Here is a 10,546-nt window from a genome sequence, read left to right as displayed (position 1 = left end):
CTTGCCAATGCAGGAAATACAGGTTCAGTTCCTAGGTTGGAGAAGGGAATGGCTACCCACCCCAGTATTCTTGCCTGGAAAATACCATAGACAGAGGAGCCTGGTGGGCCACAGTCCATGGGGTCGCAAAAGAGGTGGACATGACTGAGCGACTAAACAACAGCAGAGAGTTCTTTCCAAGGAATGATATGGTCTGACATTGTGTTTTGCAAGGAGAACTCAGAGGACAGACAGTAGGAGGGAAGAGTAGGCAGAGCATAGTCAGGGAGCTACCATGGTAACTGGGACATGAGAATAAAATGGTTTACACCAGGGTACCTGGTAAGAATTGACTGGATACTGATATTTGCTGGTGATTTGACTACAGGTGTGAGAGAGAGGAATCAAGGATGACTCCAAGTCCAAGTGTCATTTTTGTGCACAGTCACTCCCCTACCCCACTCCACCCCCACTATGCTTTACCACCCTCTCTCTAATCCTGAGGACTCACATTTCTTGACCAGGTACTTCAGTGTACCTCACTCTCCCATCCCAGGCCTGCGTTTTTTGATAGTTCCTCAATGGCACCCCACTCCAGTATTCTGGCATGGAAAATCCCATGGACGGAGGAGCCTGGTGAGCTGCAGTCCATGAGGTCGCTAAGAGTCGGACACGACTGAGAAACTTCACTTTGACTTTTCACATTTATGCATTGGAGAAGGAAATGGCAACCCACTCCAGTGTTCTTGCCTGGAGAATCCCAGGGATGGGGGAGCCTGGTGGGCTGCCGTCTATGGGGTCGCACAGAGTCAGACATGACTGAAGTGACTTAGTAGCAGCAGCAGCAGCAGCATACTCTACTTCTAAACACCTTTTATATTCTGAACTTATCCTTATTGTGTCCCAGCCTATGAATTCCTTGCATAGTGACTGGTTAAGACGAATGTGCTGGTTTGAAAATGTCATATACCCCTCCCACCAAGACACTATACATTTCTATTTTTAGTGCATCATCCCTGTCTTATCTCATAATCATGAGCAATACAGGAATTACAGGCATTTGAGAGGCAACAGTTAGAGATTTGAGGCATGGAAGCCTTTTCTAGAATGAGCTACTTCATTTATATTATCCTCACAGTAATCTGTGGAGAAGGCAATGGCAACCCACTCCAGTACTCTTGCCTGGAAAATCCCATGGACGGAGGAGCCTGGTGGGCTGCAGTCTATGGGGTCGCACAGAGTTGGACATGACTGAAGCGACTTAGCAGCAGCAGCAGCACAGTAATCTGATCAGTACTTTTATTTCCATATTACAGAGAGAAGAACTGAGATTTCAAAGGCCTGGGCCCAAGACATGGCTGGTAAAACAAAAGAACTGGGATCCAACCCAAACTCTCTGACTCCAGGGTCCAAGCTTTTCCCTCCATCCTAAGCCCTGCTGTAGTAGAGGTGTGCAATTATTATATAATAATTTCTGGGTTATCAGGACACCAGGAAAGGACCTGCTCTCTAGCTATGACACATTTCTGTTATTTCTGAACTTCAGTCAGACTGGTAAGAACTCAAAATTCTACCTGGTAAATAATTCTAATTTTTTTTTTTTCTAATGTTTGTTTCTAGTGCTCAAAACAGTTTTATGAATGGTTTTTACTTCAGAGCTATGTTCTGCCAATTTGCTAGAACTCCAAATTGCCTGCTTTACAGTCTACAAGCCCTACATGTGCTTTTGAGCACGAGCTCTGGGTCATTTTCAGTTCTATAGAACAGTCTGATAGTGGATGACGGTAAAATAAAATTAGAAGCTGGGAGGTGGGACTTTCTTTTTCTCACAGATACCTTGAAATGTGGTATTTAGTATTCCCTGGCCTGAGCTTGGGACTTACATGTGTCTCACCACTCGTAGTGTGACTGTAGCACATTAGGTCTATGCTGAATCTTTTTATCCTTCACCTCTATGGGTTCAGGGAAAGAATGAACCGTTAATGACCTCGTCAATTTAATAGACCATGTCGACTTCTCTATCTAGTCCTATAAACAGAAAATCAGACTTGTGGTTTCCTGCTGCCCATCTGGATTTCCAAACTGCCTTTCAGCCATGAACTTTGTTCTTCCTGATTAGAAACAGAGACGTTATGGGGAAAGGGGATAGGGAGAGAGGAAGGAAACAGTAATGAATCTTATCAAGGCAACTTACAGCCCTGGGATTACATCATTCAATTAGGATATGCTTATGTAGGTAAAGATACTAGTAGATATGTGTTTCCTTTCCTTGGAAAATCCTTTGTGTCAAACTATTTTTCGTATAATACTAAAGTTTACTCATTAGTTCATACTGGTAGTCCATTTACCTCTTAGGAAAAGCTCACCACCATAGATCTATATTAATATTTTGGTATTTAAAAGATAATCTTATATTTTAGTAAGAGTAAAAAGTTCTACTTATGCTGCTGTTAAACTTCAGCAAGCAGTCAAAAAGTCATACAGGAATGTAGCTGTAGTTTGATTAGGGACTGCTGCTGCTGCTGCTGCTAAGTCGCTTCAGTCGTGTCTGACTCTGTGCGACCCCATAGACAGCAGCCCACCAGGCTCCTCGGTCCCTGGGATTCTTCAGGCAAGAACACTGGAGTGGGTTGCCATTTCCTTCTCCAATGTGTGAAAGTGAAAATTGAAAGTGAAGTCACTCATTCGTGTCCGACCCTCAGCAACCCCATGGACTGCACCTTCCATGCTCCTCCATCCATGGGATTTTCCAAGCAAGAGTAGTGGAGTGGGGTGCCATTGCCTTCTCCGGATTAGGGACTATCAGCACTCAAATTAAAGGATTTTAAATAGTAGTAACTGGCGGATTCATGTTGATGAATGGCAAAACCAATACAATATTGTAAGTAATTAACCTCCAATTAAAATAAATAAATTTATATTAAAAAATAAATAGTAGTAATAAACTTTAAAAGTATTACATAGTATTTTTAAAGTAACAAATAAAACATTGATGTTTACTTTTTGTTTCCCTGGGCAACATGATCTTTTTTTTAAAGATCATGCTACTTTAAAATGATCTTTGTTAATAAAGTAGAACAGTGGTGTTTCAAAAGGGACTTATTCAAACATACCATCTGCTGTTACCATGTATAACAAGACTAATGTACTCAACACTTAATATGTGTTGTCATAATTAAATTCTGAATCACTAAGTTCAGTGCCCTGAAAAACTAATATCTTTGGACTACATTATATGGTGGATGATCTGCAACAGTAAAATTTTAAATTTTATTTTGCTCAATTTTAAAATTGGTTGGCAGTTCTGAGCACAGAATATTTATAATGGGCTCATTGTCCTGAAGCTTAGAATTGTCATCTTTCTTTTATTTAGTCAATAAAGTGTTTACTGAACAACTACTGTGTAATAAAGTCTGGGGTGAATTAGATACTAATTCAATTCTAATAAAATTATAGTCAAATGCAATTTATTTTTTTTTAATTTTAAATTTTATTTTATTTTTAAACTTTACAAATTGTGTTAGTTTTGCCAAATATCAAAGTGAATCCACCACAGGTATACATGTGTTCCCCATCCTGAACCCTCCCCCTCCTCCCTCCCCATACCATCCCTCTGGGTCGTCCCAGTGCACTAGCCCCAAGCATCCAGTACTGTACATCGAACCTGGACTGGCAACTCGTTTCATACATGATATTATACATGTTTCAATGCCATTCTCCCAAATCTTCCCACCCTCTCCCTCTGCGACAGAGTCCATAAGACTGTTCTATACATCAGTGTCTCTTTTGCTGTCTCGTACACAGGGTTATTGTTACCATCTTTCTAAATTCCATATATATGCATTAGTATACTGTATTGGTGTTTTTCTGGCTTACTTCACTCTGTATAATAGGCTCCAGTTTTCCAAAGCATTTCATGAAATATGCTCTTTCATGGAGCTTTTATAAGGTGATTCAAAAATTTTGATGGAAAAGCAAATGGTTAATAATCACCGGGATTATTTTGCAAAAAGAAAACACAGTAGAAGTCTTCACCAAATATTAGACTTGTAATACAGATGGTGTGTACCAATACAGGAAGCCCAGAAAATCCGAGAGACATATATGGAAACACACACACATATATATGGAAACACACACACACACACTTTAAATATCTTTAAAGTATTATGAACTGGATCAAAGCACTCAAGTTTGGTGCAGCTATATGACTGAGTTCTGACCAAAAGAATATGGAAAGAAGGTGCCTCCAAGCCTGATCCATGAGTCCTCACTTGGAATACCCCATGTTCTTTTTTCCCTGACCTGCTAGACAGATGTAGAAAATTCAGTGGCGCTCTCTGAGGACCAGAAGATGACAGAGCCACTAAATGGGAAAAATATGAATGACTGCACAGAGTGCAGACCTTGCACCATCCACTTTGTGCACCCCCAGTATACAGCAACATAACCAAGAAAAAAACCTTTCCTGTGTTAAACCTGGAAATTTAACATTGTTTAACAGTCAGCCCATTTTTACTAATATACTATAAAATTACATTCATATCCCTATCTCATCCTAGTCAACAATGAACTCTGAGGGCAAAAACATACAGTGTTTCATCCCATGTCACTTGCAAAAATAGGATGAATAAATATGTATTGAATTAATAAATATTCAATTAAGCCAGGAGAAAGAACTAATACATTTATAATGCTTCCCTGTACCCACTTCTCCTAAAGTAAGGTTAAAATAACCATGTACAGAAAAAAATTTCTTAAACATCAGAAAAATAAAATAGCAAGTTAACCATATTTCACTATTTCTCAAGTATTCTAGAATATGATATTTTGCTGCAGTAGAAAATAAAAGATTGATATGTAGTTTCCAAAAGACACAATCATGCATTCTTTAAAGCAATTAAATAAAAACACTTTTCAACCTCTATTCTCATAAGGAAGAGAACAATATTATCTATGTTCTATTGGTCCAAATTAATTTTGATCCCTAAGTTGGCATTTGAAGCAGGAAAATTTCACGGTGTCACTTTCCCAAGGCTCTTTTGACTACACATGCGTTTTGACACATTTACTGGAGGCAAACATTTGCCACCGCTAAGTCAAAGTGTATTCAAATGGCATGTAACGCACAACCTTCTCCCCTCTTTTTCTTTTCTTTTCAATTAATTTTTTTATTGAAGGATAATTGCTTTACAGAATTCTGTTGTTTTCTGATAAACCTCAACATCAATTAGCCATAGGTATACATATATCCCCTCCCTTTTGAACTCCCTCCCATCTCTCTCCCATCCCACCCCTCTAGATTGATACAGAGCCCATGTTTGAGATTCCTGAGACATACAGCAAATTCTCATTGGATATCTATTTTACATGTGGTAATGTAAGTTTCCATGTTACTCTTTCCATACATCTCACCCTCTCTTCCCCTCTCCCCATGTCCATAAGGCTATGCTCTATGTCTGTCTCTCCACTGCTGCTCTGTAAATAAATTCTTCAGAACCATTTTTCTAGATTCCAAAAACATAAATACAGTATACTAACGCATATATATGGAATTTAGAAAGATGGTAACAATAACCCTGTGTACGAGACAGCAAAAGAGACACTGATGTATAGAACAGTCTTATGGACTCTGTCGCAGAGGGAGAGGGTGGGAAGATTTGGGAGAATGACATTGAAACATGTAAAATATCATGTAAGAAACGAGTTGCTAGTCCAGGTTCGATGCACGATACTGGATGCTTGGGGCTAGTGCACTGGGACGACCCAGAGGGATGGTATGGGGAGGGAGGAGGGAGGAGGGTTCAGGATGGGGAACACATGTATACCTGTGGCGGATTCATTTTGATATTTGGCAAAACTAATACAATTATGTAAAATTTAAAAATAAAATAAAATTTAAAAAAAAGTCAAAAAAAATAAAAAAATAAAGTCAGAGCAAGGTTTCTAAGCCTTGTATAAAATGTAATGACACCTGAATGTTTCTGAGAAATGATATATTTACAGTTGTACAAAGTAGCCTTTATTGTTATTGTTCAAACACTTGTTCAGTGTTAAAACTTGCAAAAACTCAGGTTGTTTGAGAGAAAGCCTATCAGTGGTTTGTTTGTATGTTTGTGTGTAGACACAGTTTCACTAATCAGTAGTTTAATGGCTTTCAAGTGCAAGCAGTAACCAAAACCAAATACCTGATGTTGCCTTCTGTTAGATCTCACTTCCATGAGGATCTATAAAAATAATTTGTAATTATGAAATTGGTTATATACAAATAGGGGCTTTTACAATTTGCATGGCTATGTTAATATAAGTTCTCCCTTATTGGAAAAAAAAAAAGAATACAATATTTATTTTCTCTTTCTGACTCACTTCACTCTGTATAATAAGTTCTAGGTTCATCCACCTCAGAACTAACTCAAAGGCATTCCTTTTTATGGCTGAGTAATATTCCATTGTGTATATATACCACAACTTCTTTATCCATTCATCTGTCGATGGGCATTTAGCTTGCTTCCATGTTCTAGATATTGTAAATAGTGCTGCAATGAACAATGGGATACATGTGTCTTTAACAATTTTTGTTTCTTCAGGGTACATGCCTAGGAGTGGGATTGCTGGGTCATATGGTGGTTTTATTCCTAATGTTTTAAGGAATCTCCATAATGTCTTCCATAGTGGCTGTATCAATTTACATTCCCACCAACAGTGCAAGAGCATTCCCTTTTCTCCACACCCTCTCCAGCATTTATTGTTTGTAGACTTTTTGATGATGGCCATTCTGACCAGTGTGAGTTTTGATTTGTGGTTTTGATTTGCATTTCTCTAATAACGAGCAATGTTGAGCATCTTTTAATGTGTTTGTTAGTCATCTGTATGTCTTTGGAGAAATGTCTGTTTAGGTCTTCCCACTTTTTGAATGGGTTGTTTGTTTCTCTGGCATTGAGTTGTATGAGTTGCTTGTATATTTTGCAAATTAATCATTTGTCAGTTGTTTCATTTGCTCTTATTTCCTCCCATTCTGAGGGCTATCTTTTCACCTTGCTTATAGTTTCCTTTGCTGTGAAAAAGCTTTTAAGTTTAATCAGGTCCCATTTGTTTAGTTGTGTTTATATTTCCGTTACTCTAGGAGGTGGGTCATAGAGAATCTTGCTTTGATTTATGTCATCAAGTGTTCTGCCTATGTTTTCCTCTAAGAGTTTTATAGTTTCTGGTTTTACATTTAGGTCTTTAGTCCATTTTGAGTTTATCTTTGTGTGTATGGCATTAGGAAGTGTTCTAATTTCATTCTTTTACACATAGCTGTCCCATTTCCTCAGCACCACTTATCGAAGAGGCTGTCTTTGCCCCATTGTATATTCTTGCCTCCTTTGTCAAAAATAAGGAAACCATAGGTATCTAGGTTTATTTCTGGGCTTTCTATCTTTTTGCATTGGTCTATATTTCTGTTTTTGTGCCAGTACTATACTGTCTTGATGACTGTAGCTCTGTAGTGTAATCTGAAGTCAGGAAGGTTGATTCCTCCAGCTGGATTCTTCTTTAAGCCAACTGCTTTGGCTATTTGGGGTCTTTTGTGTTTCCATATGAATTGTGAAATGTTTTGTTCTAGTTCTGTGAAAAATGCCATTGGTAGTTTGATAAGGATCACATTGAATCTGTAGATTGCATTTGGTAGTATAGTCATTTTCACAATATTGATTCTTCCTACCCAGAAACATGGAATATCTTTCTGTTTATGTCATCTTTGATTTCTTTCATCAGTGTCTTATAATTTTCTGTGTACAGTTCTTTTGTCACCTTAGGTAAGTTTATTCCTAGATATTTAATTCTTTTTGTTGCAATAGTGAATGGGATTGATTCCTTATTTTCTCTTTCTGATTTTTCATTGTTACTATATAGAAATGCAAGTGATTTCTGTGTATTGATTTTGTATCCTGCGACTTTGTTAAATTAGCTCTGGTAATTTTCTGATACTATCTTTAGGGTTTTCTACGTACAGTACAGAGAAGGCAATGGCACCCCACTCCAGTACTCTTGCCTGGAAAATCCCATGGGTGGAGGAGCCTGGTGGGCTGCAGTCCATGGGGTCGCTAAGAGTCGGACATGACTGAGCGACTTCCCTTTCACTTTTCACTTTCATGCATTGGAGAAGGAAATGACAACCCACTCCAGTGTTCTTGCCTGGAGAATCCCAGGGACGGAGGAGCCTGGTGGGCTGCTGTCTATGGGGTCAACACAGAGTCGGACACGTCTGTAGTGACTTAGCAGCATGTACAGTATCATGTCATCTGCAAACAGTAAGAGCTTTACTTCTTTTCTGATCTGGATTCCTTTTATTTCTTTTTCTTCTCTGATTGCTGTAGCTAGGACTTCTAGAACTATGTTGAATAACAGTGGTGAAAGTGGACCTCCTTGTCTTGTTCCTGATCTCAGGGGGAATGCTTTCAGTTTTCCACCATTGAGAATAATGCTTGTTGTAGGCTTATCATATATGGCCTTTACTATATTGAAGAAGGTTCCTTCTATGCCCACTTTTTGAAGAGTTTTAATCATAAATTGGTGCTAAATTTTGTCAAAGGTTTTTTCCTGCATCTATTCAGATGATCATATGGTTTTTATCTTTCAATTTGTTAATATAGTGTATCACATTGATTGATTTGCATATATTGAAGAATCCTTGCATGCCTGGAATAAACCCAATCTGATCATGGTGTATAAGCTTTTTGATGTGTTGCTGAATTCTGTTCACTAAAATTTTGTTGAGGATTTTTGCATCTATGTTCATCAGTGATATTGGCCTGTAGTTTTGTTTTTGTGTGTTGTCTTTGTCTGGTTTTGATATCAGGGTAATTGTGGCCTTGTAGAATGAGTTTGGAAGTGTTCCATCCTCTGCAGTTTTTTGAAAGAGTTTAGAAGGATAGGCATTAGCTTTTCTCTAAATGTTTGACAGAATTGTCCTGTGAAGCCATCTGGTCCTGGGCTTTTGTTATTTGGGAGATTTTTTGATCATGGTTTCAATTCCAGTGCTTGTAATTGGGTTGTTCATAGTTTCTATTTCTTCCTGGTTCAGTCTTGGGAGATTTAAATTATCTAAGAATCTGTCCATTTCTTCCAGGTTATCCATTTTATTGCCATATAGTTGATCATAATAGTCTCTTATAATCCTTATATTTCTGCATTGTCGGTTGTAACCTCTCCTTTTTCATTTCTAATTTTGTTGATTTGTTTCTTCTCTATTTTGTTCTTGATGAGTCTAGCTAAAGGCTTGTCAATTTTGTTTATCTTCTCAAAGAACCAGCTTTTATTAGTTTTATTAATAAAAAATAGTTTTATTATTCTTTACTATTGTTTTATTAATTTTTACTAGTTTTATTCATCTTTACTATTGTTTCTTTAATTTCTTTTTCATTTGTTGCTGCTTGGATCTTTATGATTTCTTTCCTTCTACTAACTTTGGAGGTGTTTTGTCCTTCTTTTTCCAGTAGTTTTAGGTGTAAAGTTAGATTGTCTATTTGATAATTTTCTTGTTTCTTGAGGTAGGATTGTATTGCTATAAACTTCCCTCTTAGAATTGCTTTTGCTGCATCCCATAGGTTTTGAGTTGTCGTGTTTTCATTGTCATTTGTTTCTTGAAATTTTTTGATTTCTCTTTTGCTTTCTTCAGTAACCTGTTGGATATTTAGAAACGTGTTGTTTAATCTCCATGTGTTTGTGTTTCTTACAGTTTTTTTCTTGTAATTGATATCAAGTCTCACAGCATTGTGGTCAAAGAAGATGCCTGATATGATTTCAGTTTTCTTAAATTTACTGAGGTTTGATTTGTGACCCATGATGTGGGCTATCCTGGAGAATGTTCCATGTGCACTTGAGAAGAAGGTGTATTCTTCTGCATTTGGATGGAATGTCCTGACAATGTCAATGAGATCCATCTCATTGAATTTATCATTTAAGACTTGTGCTTCCTTATTAATTTTCTGTTGATAATCTGTCCATTGGTGTGAGTGGGGTGTTAAAGTCTCCTACTATTATTGTGTTACTGTCAATTTCTCCTTTTATGTCTGTTAGTGTTTGTCTTATGTATTGTGGTGCTCCTATGTTGGGTGCAGAGATATTTACAATTGTTATGTCTTCCTCTTGGATTGATCCCTTGATCATTATGTAGTGTCCTTTCTTATCTCTTGTAATCTTTATTTTAAGGTCTATTTTGTCTGATATGAGGATTGCTACTCCAGCTTTCTTTTATTCCCATTTGCAAAGAATATACTTTTCCATTTTCTCACTTTCAGTCTATATGTGTCTTTAGGTCTGAAGTGGGTTTCTTGTAGACAGCATATATATGGGTCTTGTTTTTGTATCCATTCAGCCAGTCTGTGTCTTTTGGTTGGAGCCTTTAATCCATTTATATTTAAAGTAATTATTGATATATATGCTCCTATTGCCATTTTCTTAATTGTTTGGGTGTGATTTTGTAGATCTTTTTCTTCTGCTGTATTTCTTGACTATATAAGTCCTTTTAACATTTGATGTAAATCTGGTTTGGTGGTACTGAATTCTCTTAACTTTTGCTTGTCTG

This window comes from Bos mutus, chromosome 10, assembly GCF_027580195.1.
Source record: "Bos mutus isolate GX-2022 chromosome 10, NWIPB_WYAK_1.1, whole genome shotgun sequence".
Classification (NCBI taxonomy): Eukaryota; Metazoa; Chordata; class Mammalia; order Artiodactyla; family Bovidae; genus Bos; species Bos mutus.
Note: the sequence above shows the minus strand (reverse complement) of the source record.